At 48.9% G+C, this 15,567-nt stretch overlaps 35 non-coding genes across 35 annotated transcripts; all 35 read right to left on the bottom strand.

The window, feature by feature from the left end:
• Positions 1-108: 108 nt before the first annotated feature.
• Positions 109-180, bottom strand: Trnaa-ugc (transfer RNA alanine (anticodon UGC)). The gene has a single exon. It is a non-coding gene; the product is annotated as a tRNA-Ala (tRNA).
• Positions 181-259: 79 nt separating this feature from the next.
• Positions 260-331, bottom strand: Trnaa-ugc (transfer RNA alanine (anticodon UGC)). The gene has a single exon. It is a non-coding gene; the product is annotated as a tRNA-Ala (tRNA).
• A 78-nt stretch (positions 332-409) lies between these two features.
• Positions 410-481, bottom strand: Trnaa-ugc (transfer RNA alanine (anticodon UGC)). The gene has a single exon. It is a non-coding gene; the product is annotated as a tRNA-Ala (tRNA).
• Positions 482-559: 78 nt separating this feature from the next.
• On the bottom strand, positions 560-631 carry Trnaa-ugc (transfer RNA alanine (anticodon UGC)). The gene has a single exon. It is a non-coding gene; the product is annotated as a tRNA-Ala (tRNA).
• Positions 632-709: 78 nt separating this feature from the next.
• Positions 710-781, bottom strand: Trnaa-ugc (transfer RNA alanine (anticodon UGC)). The gene has a single exon. It is a non-coding gene; the product is annotated as a tRNA-Ala (tRNA).
• A 79-nt stretch (positions 782-860) lies between these two features.
• On the bottom strand, positions 861-932 carry Trnaa-ugc (transfer RNA alanine (anticodon UGC)). The gene has a single exon. It is a non-coding gene; the product is annotated as a tRNA-Ala (tRNA).
• Positions 933-1,010: 78 nt separating this feature from the next.
• On the bottom strand, positions 1,011-1,082 carry Trnaa-ugc (transfer RNA alanine (anticodon UGC)). Its single transcript has one exon. It is a non-coding gene; the product is annotated as a tRNA-Ala (tRNA).
• A 79-nt stretch (positions 1,083-1,161) lies between these two features.
• On the bottom strand, positions 1,162-1,233 carry Trnaa-ugc (transfer RNA alanine (anticodon UGC)). The gene has a single exon. It is a non-coding gene; the product is annotated as a tRNA-Ala (tRNA).
• A 79-nt stretch (positions 1,234-1,312) lies between these two features.
• Positions 1,313-1,384, bottom strand: Trnaa-ugc (transfer RNA alanine (anticodon UGC)). Its single transcript has one exon. It is a non-coding gene; the product is annotated as a tRNA-Ala (tRNA).
• A 79-nt stretch (positions 1,385-1,463) lies between these two features.
• Trnaa-ugc (transfer RNA alanine (anticodon UGC)) lies at positions 1,464-1,535 on the bottom strand. The gene has a single exon. It is a non-coding gene; the product is annotated as a tRNA-Ala (tRNA).
• A 79-nt stretch (positions 1,536-1,614) lies between these two features.
• Trnaa-ugc (transfer RNA alanine (anticodon UGC)) lies at positions 1,615-1,686 on the bottom strand. Its single transcript has one exon. It is a non-coding gene; the product is annotated as a tRNA-Ala (tRNA).
• Positions 1,687-1,764: 78 nt separating this feature from the next.
• On the bottom strand, positions 1,765-1,836 carry Trnaa-ugc (transfer RNA alanine (anticodon UGC)). The gene has a single exon. It is a non-coding gene; the product is annotated as a tRNA-Ala (tRNA).
• Positions 1,837-1,915: 79 nt separating this feature from the next.
• Trnaa-ugc (transfer RNA alanine (anticodon UGC)) lies at positions 1,916-1,987 on the bottom strand. The gene has a single exon. It is a non-coding gene; the product is annotated as a tRNA-Ala (tRNA).
• Positions 1,988-2,066: 79 nt separating this feature from the next.
• Positions 2,067-2,138, bottom strand: Trnaa-ugc (transfer RNA alanine (anticodon UGC)). Its single transcript has one exon. It is a non-coding gene; the product is annotated as a tRNA-Ala (tRNA).
• A 78-nt stretch (positions 2,139-2,216) lies between these two features.
• On the bottom strand, positions 2,217-2,288 carry Trnaa-ugc (transfer RNA alanine (anticodon UGC)). The gene has a single exon. It is a non-coding gene; the product is annotated as a tRNA-Ala (tRNA).
• Positions 2,289-2,367: 79 nt separating this feature from the next.
• On the bottom strand, positions 2,368-2,439 carry Trnaa-ugc (transfer RNA alanine (anticodon UGC)). Its single transcript has one exon. It is a non-coding gene; the product is annotated as a tRNA-Ala (tRNA).
• A 79-nt stretch (positions 2,440-2,518) lies between these two features.
• On the bottom strand, positions 2,519-2,590 carry Trnaa-ugc (transfer RNA alanine (anticodon UGC)). The gene has a single exon. It is a non-coding gene; the product is annotated as a tRNA-Ala (tRNA).
• A 79-nt stretch (positions 2,591-2,669) lies between these two features.
• Trnaa-ugc (transfer RNA alanine (anticodon UGC)) lies at positions 2,670-2,741 on the bottom strand. The gene has a single exon. It is a non-coding gene; the product is annotated as a tRNA-Ala (tRNA).
• A 79-nt stretch (positions 2,742-2,820) lies between these two features.
• On the bottom strand, positions 2,821-2,892 carry Trnaa-ugc (transfer RNA alanine (anticodon UGC)). Its single transcript has one exon. It is a non-coding gene; the product is annotated as a tRNA-Ala (tRNA).
• Positions 2,893-2,971: 79 nt separating this feature from the next.
• Trnaa-ugc (transfer RNA alanine (anticodon UGC)) lies at positions 2,972-3,043 on the bottom strand. Its single transcript has one exon. It is a non-coding gene; the product is annotated as a tRNA-Ala (tRNA).
• A 79-nt stretch (positions 3,044-3,122) lies between these two features.
• Positions 3,123-3,194, bottom strand: Trnaa-ugc (transfer RNA alanine (anticodon UGC)). Its single transcript has one exon. It is a non-coding gene; the product is annotated as a tRNA-Ala (tRNA).
• A 79-nt stretch (positions 3,195-3,273) lies between these two features.
• On the bottom strand, positions 3,274-3,345 carry Trnaa-ugc (transfer RNA alanine (anticodon UGC)). The gene has a single exon. It is a non-coding gene; the product is annotated as a tRNA-Ala (tRNA).
• Positions 3,346-3,424: 79 nt separating this feature from the next.
• Trnaa-ugc (transfer RNA alanine (anticodon UGC)) lies at positions 3,425-3,496 on the bottom strand. The gene has a single exon. It is a non-coding gene; the product is annotated as a tRNA-Ala (tRNA).
• A 4,599-nt stretch (positions 3,497-8,095) lies between these two features.
• Trnaa-ugc (transfer RNA alanine (anticodon UGC)) lies at positions 8,096-8,167 on the bottom strand. Its single transcript has one exon. It is a non-coding gene; the product is annotated as a tRNA-Ala (tRNA).
• Positions 8,168-8,246: 79 nt separating this feature from the next.
• Positions 8,247-8,318, bottom strand: Trnaa-ugc (transfer RNA alanine (anticodon UGC)). The gene has a single exon. It is a non-coding gene; the product is annotated as a tRNA-Ala (tRNA).
• A 79-nt stretch (positions 8,319-8,397) lies between these two features.
• On the bottom strand, positions 8,398-8,469 carry Trnaa-ugc (transfer RNA alanine (anticodon UGC)). The gene has a single exon. It is a non-coding gene; the product is annotated as a tRNA-Ala (tRNA).
• A 78-nt stretch (positions 8,470-8,547) lies between these two features.
• On the bottom strand, positions 8,548-8,619 carry Trnaa-ugc (transfer RNA alanine (anticodon UGC)). Its single transcript has one exon. It is a non-coding gene; the product is annotated as a tRNA-Ala (tRNA).
• A 79-nt stretch (positions 8,620-8,698) lies between these two features.
• Positions 8,699-8,770, bottom strand: Trnaa-ugc (transfer RNA alanine (anticodon UGC)). Its single transcript has one exon. It is a non-coding gene; the product is annotated as a tRNA-Ala (tRNA).
• A 79-nt stretch (positions 8,771-8,849) lies between these two features.
• Trnaa-ugc (transfer RNA alanine (anticodon UGC)) lies at positions 8,850-8,921 on the bottom strand. The gene has a single exon. It is a non-coding gene; the product is annotated as a tRNA-Ala (tRNA).
• A 5,415-nt stretch (positions 8,922-14,336) lies between these two features.
• Positions 14,337-14,408, bottom strand: Trnaa-ugc (transfer RNA alanine (anticodon UGC)). The gene has a single exon. It is a non-coding gene; the product is annotated as a tRNA-Ala (tRNA).
• A 79-nt stretch (positions 14,409-14,487) lies between these two features.
• On the bottom strand, positions 14,488-14,559 carry Trnaa-cgc (transfer RNA alanine (anticodon CGC)). The gene has a single exon. It is a non-coding gene; the product is annotated as a tRNA-Ala (tRNA).
• A 78-nt stretch (positions 14,560-14,637) lies between these two features.
• Trnaa-cgc (transfer RNA alanine (anticodon CGC)) lies at positions 14,638-14,709 on the bottom strand. Its single transcript has one exon. It is a non-coding gene; the product is annotated as a tRNA-Ala (tRNA).
• Positions 14,710-14,788: 79 nt separating this feature from the next.
• On the bottom strand, positions 14,789-14,860 carry Trnaa-cgc (transfer RNA alanine (anticodon CGC)). The gene has a single exon. It is a non-coding gene; the product is annotated as a tRNA-Ala (tRNA).
• Positions 14,861-14,938: 78 nt separating this feature from the next.
• Trnaa-cgc (transfer RNA alanine (anticodon CGC)) lies at positions 14,939-15,010 on the bottom strand. The gene has a single exon. It is a non-coding gene; the product is annotated as a tRNA-Ala (tRNA).
• A 79-nt stretch (positions 15,011-15,089) lies between these two features.
• On the bottom strand, positions 15,090-15,161 carry Trnaa-cgc (transfer RNA alanine (anticodon CGC)). The gene has a single exon. It is a non-coding gene; the product is annotated as a tRNA-Ala (tRNA).
• Between the last annotated feature and the right edge of the window lie 406 nt (positions 15,162-15,567).

Below are 15,567 nucleotides of genomic sequence, written 5' to 3'. Positions count from 1 at the left end.
ACCGGAAGCAGAATCCTGAGCTACACCCCCCACTCTCCTCAAGTCTTTTAATACAAACCCGATAGGTGTCTTCCTTCTTGGTGGCGGCAAAAAAGCACGCGCAGTTTCTGGAGGTGCCGGGGATTGAACCCGGGGCCTTTCACATGCAAAGCGAACGCTCTACCTCTGAGCTACACCCCCCACTTTCCTCAAGTCTTTTACGTACAAACCCGATAGGTGTCTTCCTTCTCGGTGGCGGCAAAAAAGCACGCGTAGTTTCTGGAGGTGCCGGGGATTGAACCCGGGGCCTTACATATGCAAAGCGAACGCTCTACCTCTGAGCTACACCCCCACTCTCCTCAAGTCTTTTACGTACAAACCCGATAGGTGTCTTCCTTCTCGGTGGCGGCAAAAAAGCACGCGCAGTTTCTGGAGGTGCCGGGGATTGAACCCGGGGCCTTTCACATGCAAAGCGAACACTCTACCTCTGAGCTACACCCCCCACTCTCCTCAAGTCTTTTAATACAAACCCGATAGGTGTCTTCCTTCTCGGTGGCGGTAAAAAAGCACGCGCAGTTTCTGGAGGTGCCGGGGATTGAACCCGGGGCCTTTCACATGCAAAGCGAACGCTCTACCTCTGAGCTACACCCCCCACTCTCCTCAAGTCTTTTAATACAAACCCGATAGGTGTCTTCCTTCTTGGTGGCGGCAAAAAAGCACGTGCAGTTTCTGGAGGTGCCGGGGATTGAACCCGGGGCCTTTCACATGCAAAGCGAACGCTCTACCTCTGAGCTACACCCCCCACTTTCCTCAAGTCTTTTACGTACAAACCCGATAGGTGTCTTCCTTCTCGGTGGCGGCAAAAAAGCACGCGTAGTTTCTGGAGGTGCCGGGGATTGAACCCGGGGCCTTACATATGCAAAGCGAACGCTCTACCTCTGAGCTACACCCCCACTCTCCTCAAGTCTTTTACGTACAAACCCGATAGGTGTCTTCCTTCTCGGTGGCGGCAAAAAAGCACGCGCAGTTTCTGGAGGTGCCGGGGATTGAACCCGGGGCCTTTCACATGCAAAGCGAACGCTCTACCTCTGAGCTACACCCCCCACTTTCCTCAAGTATTTCACATACAAACCCAATAGGTGTCTTCCTTTTTGGTGGCGGCAAAAAAGCACGCGTAGTTTCTGGAGGTGCCGGGGATTGAACCCGGGGCCTTTCACATGCAATGCGAACGCTCTACCTCTGAGCTACACCCCCCACTCTCCTCAAGTCTTTTACGTACAAACCCGATAGGTGTCTTCCTTCTCGGTGGCGGCAAAAAAGCACGCGCAGTTTCTGGAGGTGCCGGGGATTGAACCCGGGGCCTTTCACATGCAAAGCGAACACTCTACCTCTGAGCTACACCCCCCACTTTCCTCAAGTCTTTTACGTACAAACCCGATAGGTGTCTTCCTTCTCGGTGGCGGCAAAAAAGCACGCGTAGTTTCTGGAGGTGCCGGGGATGGAACCCGTGCCCTTTCACATGCAAAGCGAACGCTCTACCTCTGAGCTACACCCCCCACTTTCCTCAAGTATTTTACGTAAAAACCCGATAGGTGTCTTCCTTCTCGGTGGCGGCAAAAAAGCACGCGTAGTTTCTGGAGGTGCCGGGGATTGAACCCGGGGCCTTTCACATGCAAAGCGAACGCTCTACCTCTGAGCTACACCCCCCACTCTCCTCACGTCTTTTAATACAAACCCGATAGGTGTCTTCCTTCTCGGTGGCGGCAAAAAAGCACGCGTAATTTCTGGAGGTGCCGGGGATTGAACCCGCGGCCTTTCACATGCAAAGCGAACGCTCTACCTCTGAGCTACACCCCCCACTTTCCTCAAGTATTTTACGTAAAAACCCGATAGGTGTCTTCCTTCTCGGTGGCGGCAAAAAAGCACGCGTAGTTTCTGGAGGTGCCGGGGATTGAACCCGTGGCCTTTCACATGCAAAGCGAACGCTCTACCTCTGAGCTACACCCCCCACTTTCCTCAAGTATTTTACGTAAAAACCCGATAGGTGTCTTCCTTCTCGGTGGCGGCAAAAAAGCACGCGTAATTTCTGGAGGTGCCGGGGATTGAACCCGTGGCCTTTCACATGCAAAGCGAACGCTCTACCTCTGAGCTACACCCCCCACTCTCCTCAAGTCTTTTAATACAAACCCGATAGGTGTCTTCCTTCTCGGTGGCGGCAAAAAAGCACGCGTAATTTCTGGAGGTGCCGGGGATTGAACCCGTGGCCTTTCACATGCAAAGCGAACGCTCTACCTCTGAGCTACACCCCCCACTTTCCTCAAGTATTTTACGTAAAAACCCGATAGGTGTCTTCCTTCTCGGTGGCGGCAAAAAAGCACGCGTAGTTTCTGGAGGTGCCGGGGATTGAACCCGTGGCCTTTCACATGCAAAGCGAACGCTCTACCTCTGAGCTACACCCCCCACTTTCCTCAAGTATTTTACGTAAAAACCCGATAGGTGTCTTCCTTCTCGGTGGCGGCAAAAAAGCACGCGTAGTTTCTGGAGGTGCCGGGGATTGAACCCGTGGCCTTTCACATGCAAAGCGAACGCTCTACCTCTGAGCTACACCCCCCACTTTCCTCAAGTATTTTACGTAAAAACCCGATAGGTGTCTTCCTTCTCGGTGGCGGCAAAAAAGCACGCGTAGTTTCTGGAGGTGCCGGGGATTGAACCCGTGGCCTTTCACATGCAAAGCGAACGCTCTACATCTGAGCTACACCCCCCACTCTACTCAAGTCTTTTACATACAAACCCGATAGGTGTCTTCCTTCTCGGTGGCGGCAAAAAAGCACGCGTAGTTTCTGGAGGTGCCGGGGATTGAACCCGTGGCCTTTCACATGCAAAGCGAACGCTCTACATCTGAGCTACACCCCCCACTCTCCTCAAGTCTTTTACATACAAACCCGATAGGTGTCTTCCTTCTCGGTGGCGGCAAAAAAGCACGCGCAGTTTCTGGAGGTGCCGGGGATTGAACCCGGGGCCTCTCACATGCAAAGCGAACGCTCTACCTCTGAGCTACACCCCCCACTCTCCTCAAGTCTTTTACATACAAACCCGATAGGTGTCTTCCTTCTCGGTGGCGGCAAAAAAGCACGCGTAATTTCTGGAGGTGCCGGGGATTGAACCCGGGGCCTTTCACATGCAAAGCGAACGCTCTACCTCTGAGCTACACCCCCCACTTTCCTCAAGTATTTTACATACAAACCCAATAGGTGTCTTCCTTTTTGGTTGCGGCAAAAAAGCACGCGTAGATTCTGGAGGTGCCGGGGATTAAACCCGGGGCCTTTCACATGCAAAGCGAACGCTCTACCTCTGAGCTACACCCCCCACTCTCCTCAAGTCTTTTACATACAAACCCGATAGGTGTCTTCCTTCTCGGTGGCGGCAAAAAAGCACGTGTAGTTTCTGGAGGTGCCGGGGATTGAACCCGGGGCCTTTCACATGCAAAGCGAACGCTCTACCTCTGAGCTACACCCCCCACTCTCCTCAAGTCTTTTACATACAAACCCGATAGGTGTCTTCCTTCTCGGTGGCGGCAAAAAAGCACGCGTAGTTTCTGGAGGTGCCGGGGATTGAACCCGGGGCCTTGCACTTGGCACGGCGGAGGCAGCACGGACAACCAACGTAATCGCTGCACCTGCTATCTTTGCAGTTTCTGCGAAATCTTCCTTGGCGAGGCGACTGTTTTGTCTTCAAGCATCGGCTTTTGCTGCTGCGGGAAAGGAACGTCGGAGACAGCGCAAGCGCGGCACCGGCATCACATCCGCCAGGGGAAGCAGGCGCTATAAAGACGGCTGTGCTCGAGAGCTACGGTCACTTGGCACGGCGGAGGCAGCACGGACAACCAACGTAATCGCTGCACCTGCTATCTTTGCAGGTTGGCATTTTTTCTACACTTCTTTTCTCAACATAAAATATTTGTTTTTTGCTGCCTTGACTGCTGCCAAGTTCTGAGTGCTGTTTTGTTTGTATGCCATTTTTCGCTGTAGCGTACCATGGCTGACCTTGCTCGTTTTCAAGATGAGTTGAGAAAAGAAATGAATGACTTTAAGGCAAAGTTGGAGCGTGATTTACGTAAAGAAATCCGCGAACTAAAGTCAAGCCTGGACTTTTTCAATGAGCAATTTGAACAGGCAAAGCAGGAGCGAAGTGAGCTAGAGAAGGAAAACAAATCTCTCAAGAACACAAACGAATAGCTACTTTTGGACTGCGAAGCTCTGCGAAAACAAGTGTTGCAGCATGAGCAACGCATTACTGCCTCGGAGCAGTATTCCAGGAAGTCTAACCTTGAAGTGAAGGGTTTACCGTTCGCTGAGGATGAAAACCTTGTTGACACCGTCAGCGAGATCGGTAGACTTGTAAACGAGCCCATTTCGGAATCAGATATTGATGCCTGCCACCGTGTTCCGGCGAAAAACCAGAATGTTCCTCCCAACATTATCTTGCAATTCAAATGCCGTTCAAAGCGTGACGCGGTGCTAGAAAAGGCAAGAAAAATGAAACTTTCGACGCATGACTTTGGCCACGAGTCTAGCGAACCTGTTTTCATCAACGAGCACCTTTGCCCTGCGATGAAACAGTTGCTGGGCATGGCTATTGCACAAAAAAAGGCGAAAAACTGGCGTTTCGTTTGGACACGTGGTGGCAAGGTCTATGCGCGAAAAGATGAAAAATCTTCTCTCGTGCACCTTCGAAGCGCACATGACGTAGAAAAGATTGTGTAAACTGGTCAGGCTTTCGTTGCCTGAACAGTCTATCTTGAAAGATGACCGCGTCACCACGTGATGTTAGCGACATAGTTGAAACCAACCCCGATGTACGGTTTTCTTGCCTACACCTTAACATTCGTTCGGCGAGACACAAGGAAGACGAATTGTCAGTATTTCTGGATGAGTTTACTTTTGAGTTTGATGCTGTCATGTTGACAGAAACATGGTATACGTGCAATGATGAAATTTACAAGCGTGACGGATATCGAAGCTTTTTTGTGAATCGATCTAGTAGAAATGGAGGCGGGCTGGCTATCTTGCTTAAAAATATGTTTGATTGTGACATCCTGTCAGACTTTTCTTTCATAACCAACGCCGTTGAATGCTTAACCGTTATATCTATTAATTCTATTTATTCCGTAGCGTACCGACCCCCTGATGCCGATGTAAATATATTTATTGAATTTTTGGACCGCCTTCTCATCTATGTGATCTACAACAAATTCAATTTAATTCTTGGGGGGGACTTCAACATCGACCTCCTGAAACGATCTCCTGCTCAGGAAGCTTTTTTATTAACGGTAGAATCGAATGGCAACTCTATTCTGACACAGACGGCTACACGCGTTACGATGCACTCAGCCACACTTATTGATGTATTTATCTCTAACATAAATATCAGTAACTTACTTTCAGGTGTACTGCACAGTGCAATCAGCGATCACTTTCCCATTTATGTACTTGCGAAATGTGTCACTGGTAAACAACACGAATTTCTAGCACAGAATACAGCCCAAAAGATAACGCCTGGCACTCTAGCATCCTTTTTCTCTGCTCTTTCAAATCAACATTGGGATGACGTATTTTGCTCTGAAAATACTGACGAGGCGTACGAGGCATTTATTATCTGCTTTAAGCGCATATACCATGCCCACTTTCCTGAGAAAACCGTGATAGAGTCTACGAAATCTCGTCAGCCGTGGATAAATCGAGAATGCCTTAAAATGATAAGAAAGAAAAACCAGTTATATAAGAAATTTATGAGAACAAAGTCCCCCACTGATCTAGCAAGCTTTAGAAAATACCGCAACAAAGTAACGTCTTTTCTTAAAGACGAAAAAAGAAACTTTTTACATAATGAGTTTGCTAAGGAATTCTGCGACGGTAGTGCCCAAGTCTGGAAAAAAGTTAATAAATTATTAAACCGTGTCCCATCTGTATCAGGAGTCACAGATCTTGTTTTTGAGGGTGAACGTATTGAGGGTCTGGAACTTGCAGAGAAATTTAATGAGTTTTTCAAAGATACTATAAATACCAGTTTGACTTCTGACATTATTTACAATACTATACGACGAAACAACAATAGCATATTTTTGGAACCAACTGATGACATCGAGGTATTCAACATTTTTTCTTCCTTTAAGAACAGCAGGTCTTGCGACATAGATGGAATTCAAATCGCACCAGTAAAGTTTGTCCTCACTCTAATAGTTCCTGCATTAACGCATATTTATAACCTTGCCTTATTAACTGGAACTTTTCCAAGGCAATTGCAGAAATCTAAGGTAATTGTATTTTATAAAGGCGGAGATAAAAATAGCTTCTCGAGTTATAGACCGATTTCTATATTACCGGTTTTTTCAAAAGGCTTAGAGAAAATTGTTGAAAAAAGGCTCGTTAAATTTTGCAACAGGTTCAAGTTGTTATCCACATCCCAACATGGTTTTATGCGAGGTAAATCTACTGAATCAGCTCTATTGTCTCAGAAAGAAATTATTCTTAGCGCTTTTGAAAATACAGAATTATGCGAGGGCATCTTTATAGATTTTTCGAAGGCTTTCGATCACCTTAACCATAACACATTACTTAAAAAATTAGAACTCTATGGCATACGAGGCACTCCACTTGAACTCCTTAAATCTTACCTAGGTCATCGTCTACAATGCGTTAAAATAGGGCAACATACATCCTCCTTTCAAACTGTCAGTGCTGGTGTGCCACAGGGCAGTATTTTAGGGCCACTTCTTTTTATTTTATATATAAATGACCTTGTTTTGACTGACAGCAAGCCGACGTTTGTAATTTATGCAGACGATGCAAGTTTGTTTTTCACAGGTAGATCCACCCAATCTTTGGTTCCTCTTATAAACAATGTTCTCGCTAAAGTTAAGGTTTGGAGTGAAGCAAACTCATTACTTATAAACACAAAAAAGACGAAAGCCATTCTTTTCAGTACAAGACAATTTTCCACTCCACCCGATATGGGTATATACATAGGTAATTCACAGGTACAGTTTGTAGATACCGTCAAGATCTTGGGAGTATTTTTTAATAAGACCATGAGTTGGGACGCTGAGATTCAGTTCATACTGGGGAATTTGGCAAAGTGCACCGGAATTCTCGCGAAATTTCGGTATTTTCTGCCAGCGCATATAAAATTAATAATTTATAATGCACTTTTTGTATCGCATTTAAATTACTGTTTCTTGGTTTGGGGTACCACCACAAAAACAAATAATTATAAAATATACATGCTTCAGAAGAAAGCCGTCCGCTATATTGCAAACGTACACTACCTTGCTCACACAGAAGAACTGTTTACTCGTTTCCACATATCACCGATTAATACTATGTACGAATATCATTTAGCCTTAAAATATAAGCGATGTATCCGACACAACCAACTTAGTTTTCTTGAAATACCCTGTCTAAGACAAAATCTCGTAGAATATTCGTGTCGCAAAAAAGAAATTTGGCACATTCCTTTCTCTCGCACAATGTACGGACACCAAATACTCCGAAACACCTTGCCCTCTGTTTTGAATAAATTATTGTCAAAGGATGTAATTCCCGAAACGTGTTCACCTGCTGCCCTTAGAAGTGCATTATGTATCTAATCATTTCATTTGTGATGTTGCGTTCACATATTTTCTTTTCTCTCCCGTTCACCATACCTGTATTCCGCTTTTTCCCTGTTTGTTTTATGCAGTGGTGATCCTGCTTTGGTTTTATGCTTTTTTTTTTGTTTATGCTTTTTTTATGCTTTGTTCGTAAGTTAATCTGCGATTGTGTTGTTCTTGCAATATTAGGGATAATGTTGTCATATACGCTCTGTGTGATTTCGCTGTATGCCTTGTACATGGGGGGCTCGGGCGTCCCTCAAGTGATTTTTTTTTTCACTTTTTGCCCGGGCCTACCCGCATCGTTCTTTTTGACGATGTAAATAAAACTCACTTTGACTTTGACTTTGACATGCAAAGCGAACGCTCTACCTCTGAGCTACACCCCCCACTTTCCTCAAGTATTTTACATAAAAACCCAATAGGTGTCTTCCTTTTTGGTGGCGGCAAAAAAGCACGCGTAGTTTCTGGAGGTGCCGGGGATTGAACCCGGGGCCTTTCACATGCAAAGCGAACGCTCTACCTCTGAGCTACACCCCCCACTTTCCTCAAGTATTTTACATACAAACCCAATAGGTGTCTTCCTTTTTGGTGGCGGCAAAAAAGCACGCGCAGTTTCTGGAAGTGCCGGGGTTTTAACGCGGGGCCTTTCACATGCAAAGCGAACGCTCTACCTCTGAGCTACACCCCCCACTTTCCTCAAGTATTTTACATACAAACCCAATGGGTGTCTTCCTTTTTGGTGGCGGCAAAAAAGCACGCGTAGTTTCTGGAGGTGCCGGGGATTGAACCCGGGGCCTTTCACATGCAAAGCGAACGCTCTACCTCTGAGCTACACCACCCTTCTCCTCAAGTCTTTTACATACAAACCCGATAGGTGTCTTCCTTCTCGGTGGCGGCAAAAAAGCACGCGTAGTTTCTGGAGGTGCCGGGGATTGAACCCGGGGCCTTTCACATGCAAAGCGAACGCTCTACCTCTGAGCTACACCCCCCACTCTCCTCAAGTCTTTTACATACAAACCCGATCGGTGTCTTCCTTCTCGGTGGCGGCAAAAAAGCACGCGTAGTTTCTGGAGGTGCCGGGGATTGAACCCGGGGCCTTTCACATGCAAAGCGAACGCTCTACCTCTGAGCTACACCCCCCGCCCTCCTCAAGTCTTTTACATACAATCCCGATAGGTGTCTTCCTTCTCGGTGGCGGTAAAAAAGCACGCGTAGTTTCTGGAGGTGCCGGGGATTGAACCCGGGGCCTTTCACATGCAAAGCGAACGCTCTACCTCTGAGCTACACCCCCCTTTTTTTTTTTATTGCAATATTTCAGCACAAAACAAGCACCATCAAACAAAAAACTGCAACGATAAAACTGCTAGTCATCACCTTGCCAGCAGAAAAACGATTAAAATTGTTTGAGGTTGGTCAGTGTTTCCATCACAGGCAACCACTCTGGAGGCTCAGGCTGAGCCCTCCACACTTCAATAATCATGCGCATTGAATCAACGAAATATTCCCTTGACCATTTAGCGTCAACGTCCCTATGGCGTATGGCCATGCGGGATTTCCAAATTGCATGTAGGGCCAGGACCATCACGAGGTCGTAAGGCACTTCGTCACTCTCAATCGGTAAAAACCTAATGCCGTGAGCGTCCAGAGGGAAATCTTTTGTGAGTGTCCGCTGAAGCACGTCCCAAAAGAAGACCCCGTCCCAGCAGTCCAAAAACACGTGTTCTACAGTCTCGGGTTTTCTGCACGGGTAGCAGTTCACCCCACCCGGCAAAAACATTCCCTTTTCCTTCTGCCACGTTTTCACATCAAGGACGCCCGAGTGAAGTTTAAAGAAAAAAGTGTTAACCCATGGGCCAATCGCCATACGTTTCACACGCTTAAGCACATCCTGTCCTGGCCCTACACGGTAGAGCGATCTATACAATGGAACGGGAAGTACGGATTCAACGAGGTCATTATACAATCTTTTACGCGTCACACTAGATAAGTACTCTAGCGTGAAGCGTGCACGCAAAAACATGGTGGCTTGTACCACCTCACGGAAGTAGCCTTTCGTTGCGTCAAAAGATAAAGAAGCTGACGTTACAACAAAATCAGGAAGCGCTCTGGCCAACTTCACCTGACACACAGTGCGCAAAAAGGAGTCCTTCACATCCCGAAGAAACAAAAAACGATTTGCCACTTGACGCAAAAACAGATGCGATAATGACAGGCCACCGAGACGCACGCGCCGAAACAGGTTCGTACGGCTGGTTCTCTCCCATGACGACTCCCAAATCAACACAGCAAAAACTCGGTGCAAGGCCTGTACACGTGCCCGCGAACAATGCAACACCTGTAGAACGTACCACAGTTTGCTAATTCAAAAAACATTACACACTGAGGCCCTCGCAAATATTGAAAGTCCGCTACCCTTCCATTTCTCGGCCTTTTCACGCAATTCGACTGTTTGACTGCGCCAATAAGGGTCGCTGTCTACATAGTTCTCGAGGGGCACTCCCAAGTACTTCACCGGCGTCTTCTGCCAGCTGATACACTCGAAAACACTAGGCATACTGTCCCACTGGCCATGCCAGAAACCAACACATTTCTGCCAATTAACACCACTGGCACTGTACTTACAAAAACATTTCAAGGTGTTTACAGCAATGCTTATGCTTTTCCTATCAACAAAAAAAAGAGCAATGTCGTCAGCGTAAGCTAACACCCGCACTTCACACGACTGAAGTTTAAACCCTTTGACGTCTTTGCTCCGGATTACACTTAAACAAAACGCTTCAATGTAGAAACAAAAAAGCAACGGAGACAATGGGCAACCCTGACGAACGGCACGTTGAACAGGAACGGGTGTGCCGATCGTTTTGTTAATAACAAGCCTCGTAGAACACCCAGTGTACGCCATGCGCATACCATTAAGAATAACAGAACCAACATTCACGTGTTCCAACATATTTAACAAAAGTTCGTGAGACACCTGATCGAAGGCTTTAGCCATGTCTACCTGGAGCATTGCCAAAGTCCCTTGCATGGCGTCACAACACTCGAGAACACTTCGGGCAGTATGAATATTTGTAACTATCGACCGCCCTTTGATCCCGCACGTTTGATGCGGCCCTACCACGTCCTTTATGACAGTCTGTAAGCGGCTAGCCAATATTTTCATTAAAACCTTACAGTCGACATTTGTCAGACTAATAGGACGATACCCAGGGATCTGTCTGAGTTTCGCAACCTCCTCCGATTTCGGTATAAACACAGTGTGAGACACAAGAAAAGAAGGTGGCAGCACACCTTTGTGGTACGCCTCAGAGTAAACTTTACATAAAACCGGGCTGATGTCACCCTTAAACGCCTTGTAGAAAGCAGCGCTCAGGCCATCAGGGCCCGGCGTCTTCCCTGGGCTTAACTCGTCGATAGCGCCACGTATCTCTTCTACTGTAATATCTCTTTCGAGATGCGCCATAACTTCCTCGTCTAAGCACGGTAACAAAGACGTAAACTCTTCTCTAAACTTGACGGTATCGACAGGATGACAAGAAAACAAATTTTTATAAAAGTCACAAAAACAGCGCTCTATATTAGCCTGGTCACTATAAACCACACCTCCGGCTTCAATTTCCACTATCGCATTTCTGCGCGCATACTTCTTTTCCGCGCTGAACGCTCTTTTAGTCGGCGCTTCCCCGTGCAAAGATCTCTCAGCTCGTGCGCGCACAAGCGCACCCTCATACTTCTCTTTATCTATTACTTCGAGCTGCGCTTTTAATCCTCTAATGGCATCCTTCAACGCCCCGGGCGATTCACATTCTTCCTTAACGTAAACGTCCAGGGTACTTCGTAACCAGGCTTCTCTTTGCTTCTCGTCGTATTTGATTGCGGATGATCTTTCAAGGGCCTATAACTTAACTTCTTGTTTGAAGAGCTCCCAATTGAGAGTAAAGTTAACGTTCTCTTCTCCACCGAAAAACGTCCGTGCGCATGCATTAACGGCCTCAGTGAAATGTTCATCCTGCAGCAGCTTGTTATTAAGCTTCCAAAGCCCCCAACAAAACGCGTTGCCTGGTTTTACCATTCTACCAACGGTTACGGTCACAAGACAGTGATCGCTGAAGGAAACGGGGGAAACTCGGTAGCTATCACACTCCGGCAGAATCTCTGACGAAACATACACTCTGTCGAGACGCGCATGACTGTTGCCCTGGAAGTGTGTATAGCGAACGGTACCGCTACTGCCAAGGCTATCGCCCACATCTTCCAGCGCGAAGTCAGCGACGATATCAGTTAAAACTATCGTACTCGCATCGCGGCACGTTGTCGAGCTACTTTTGTCTTGCGCAGAACATACGCAATTAAAGTCGCCAAGTAAAATAACGAGCCTCTCCGTATCGCAAAACCCGCGAACATCCTCAAAAAAACCCTTCCTTTCCGCTGCCTTTGTGGGCGCGTACACACAAATCAAGCGCCATTCGCTTGACGATAAAGCAAAATCGCACACAACAAAACGCCCACACTCGGACGCGGTGGCGGTCTCTAGGGTTGCCCCCAAACTCCTTCGAACCAACAGGGCAACGCCCGCAGACATCCCGACCGCGTGAGCAACGCACACGTCGTACCTCGACGCAAACGGGCGCACCATACGATCTGTCTGCTCCTCTCTCTCAACCTTCGTTTCTTGTACCGCCACTATATCCAGGTCCTGTTCGGTCACTAAACGATACAACTGATTCTGCCGTCTCCTGTCAGCAAGCCCCCGGACGTTAAGCGTGGCAATACGGATTGGCGTGTTTAAATACACCAGGTTAAGAGAGAAAACAAACGGACCCGAAAGCATTTATGCTGGTACATTTGACAAATGAAAAAACAACACAACACCGTAAAACGACGAAAACAGCCCCCCCCCCCCCTCCCCCCATGGAAAAAAACAAACGGATCCAACTTGAGCCCGTTGAGAGAGCTTCACTTGACGCTCGTACATACAAAACACCCCAAACCCCCGCCCTGGCACGAAGGAAGAACTCTTCGACACCCAACACACCCCCCAAAAAAACGCGCAATGACCGCAAGGAAAACCCTTCGACACCCGACACAGAACCAAAAACCCACGTAATACAACTAACGAGCTTAAACCCATGACTAGAACACGCCCTGCACTTTTCTTGCTTTTCAAAGACACACAAAGAAAACTTAAAAACACTTTTAGCAGTCCGAAAACGAAGGCAAGAATGGCGTTCTTACGAATTCTTTGTTGCCGTGGGTCCTCTGTCGAGGGCGTGTTGAGCTTCGGCTTGAAGCTCGAGCGCCGCGACGTGGGTCCCACACTCACCGACCCCACCGCTACGGAGCCATCCCCCCCTCCGCGTTGTCCGACACTGTCTTGACGCGGCCGCTTGGCCACAGACTGGTCCTGGTCGCCAGTTTTCAAGTCGACGCCCTCTTGGGGGGCGGGAGATTCCAACGCCGCAAACTGACCCGCCACGCTCACCGGGCTCTCACCGTCGCCGTCGTACGTCAGCTGGTCTCCTTCGTTGACACTTTGCGCAGGTAGCACTACGACGGCGGCCGACTCCTTCACCTCAGCGCTCTTTTCAGGCGGCGCGTCCTCCGTCAGCGGGTCTCCTCCGCCCCCTGCTGCAGCCGCCTCCGTCTCCTCCTCGTCCATGATGTTCTCCGTTCGGTCCACATCCCCCACCGGTCCGGCCACCTTCGCGTACGTCCGCACGCACTCGTTCGCTTCGTGACCGAAGAGGCGGCAGAGAGTGCAGCGCGGCACCTTGCAGTCGCGCCTCATGTGCCCCGTGCCAGAGCAGCGAAGGCACTGCGGGGCCCTGCCGGGCACGACCACGAGCGCCTGCTCGCCTGCGACACGAAGCTGGTGGGGCAGGTCCTCAGCCCTCACGCCCGCGTTGAGCTTGAGGGTCACGGACCGCGTCGTCGAGCCCTTGTCGTGGACGCCTTGAACACGCCAGCGCTCCCGTGAAACTTCACTGACCCTCCCGTAGGGAGCCAGCGCAACTCGTACGTCGTCCTCGGTCACGTTGTAAAGCAGCCAGTGGAGCTTCAGCCGCAGGTCCTGGTTGGCAGGATCAATGACGAGGCAGTGTCGACCTTTGACGTGAAGCTCCTTTGCTTCCAATATCTTCTTGACGCCTAGCTCCGACTTGAACGTCACCGCCCATACGTGACTCATTTGGAACGCCCCCAAGGCAAGTACCTCAGGGAGCAATTCCAGCCGAGCCAAAGTATCGCGGAAATCTTCAACGCGATACGGGCGCGCACGCATCTCACCGTGCAAAAAAACGGTATTAAAAACAATACGTCCTGTAGGCAATGTCGGCAACGAAACTTGACAACAATCGTCCTGAGCAAGAAACCTGTTACCGCGGCCGGGAACGGCCGCATTAACCGCTCGTGAGGAGCCCTGCATCCTGCGTCCGTTCACTGTGGTGGCCGGAAGCAGAATCCCTGAGCTACACCCCCCACTTTCCTCAAGTATTTTACTCACAAATCCGATAGGTGTCTTCCTTCTCGGTGGCGGCAAAAAAGCACGCGTAGTTTCTGGAGGTGCCGGGGTTTCAACCCGGGGCCTTTCACATGCGAAGCGAACGCTCTACCTCTGAGCTACACCCCAACTTTCCTCAAGTATTTTACTCACAAACCCGATAGGTGTCTTCCTTCTCGGTGGCGGCAAAAAAGCACGCGCAGTTTCTGGAAGTGCCGGGGTTTGAACGCGGGGCCTTTCACATGCAAAGCGAACGCTCTACCTCTGAGCTACACCCCCCACTTTCCTCAAGTATTTTACATACAAACCCGATAGGTGTCTTCCTTCTCGGTGGCAGCAAAAAAGCACGCGTAGTTTCTGGAGGTGCCGGGGATTAAACCCGGGGCCTTTCACATGCGAAGCGAACGCTCTACCTCTGAGCTACACCCCCCACTCTCCTAAGTATTTTACATACAAACCCGATAGGTGTCTTCCTTCTCGGTGGCGGCAAAAAAGTACGCGTAGTTTCTGGAGGTGCCGGGGATTGAACCCGGGGCCTTTCACATGCGAAGCGAACGCTCTACCTCTGAGCTACACCCCCCACTTTCCTCAAGTATTTTACATACAAACCCGATAGGTGTCTTCCTTCTCGGTGGCAGCAAAAAAGCACGCGTAGTTTCTGGATTTGCCGGGGATTGAACCCGGGGCCTTTCACATGCGAAGCGAACGCTCTACCTCTGAGCTACACCCCCCACTCTCCTAAGTATTTTACATACAAACCCGATAGGTGTCTTCCTTCTCGGTGGCGGCAAAAAAGTACGCGTAGTTTCTGGAGGTGCCGGGGATTGAACCCGGGGCCTTTCACATGCGAAGCGAACGCTCTACCTCTGAGCTACACCCCCCACTTTCCTCAAGTATTTTACATACAAACCCGATAGGTGTCTTCCTTCTCGGTGGCGGCAAAAAAGCACGCGCAGTTTCTGGAAGTGCCGGGGTTTGAACGCGGGGCCTTTCACATGCGAAGCGAACGCTCTACCTCTGAGCTACACCCCCCACTTTCCTCAAGTATTTTACATACAAACCCGATAGGTGTCTTCCTTCTCGGTGGCAGCAAAAAAGCACGCGTAGTTTCTGGAGGTGCCGGGGATTGAACCCGGGGCCTTTCACATGCGAAGCGAACGCTCTACCTCTGAGCTACACCCTTTTTTTTTTTTTCTTTATTACCTGCTTGGTACAATAGAACAAAAGGACATGCTTACAAACAGTACAAGGTAAAATAACACCAACCAATACACTGTGGTAGGTGCAGCTGAGTTAAAACCGTCTCATGGTTACAAGGTCATCCAATAAGTGCATCCAGTTTGGCATAGCCTCCTCGAGTTTGTACACATCTCGGATGTAGGTCACACTCTCAGTGAAGTAGTCCTTAGCAGCCCGCCCGTTTGGGTTAGCATGCCTA

Source organism: Haemaphysalis longicornis, unplaced genomic scaffold, assembly GCF_048455015.1.
Source record: "Haemaphysalis longicornis isolate Haplotype H1 unplaced genomic scaffold, Haemaphysalis longicornis Haplotype H1 scaffold_3, whole genome shotgun sequence".
Lineage (NCBI taxonomy): Eukaryota > Metazoa > Arthropoda > Arachnida > Ixodida > Ixodidae > Haemaphysalis > Haemaphysalis longicornis.
Note: the sequence above shows the minus strand (reverse complement) of the source record. Positions and strands in the feature narration are given on the sequence as shown.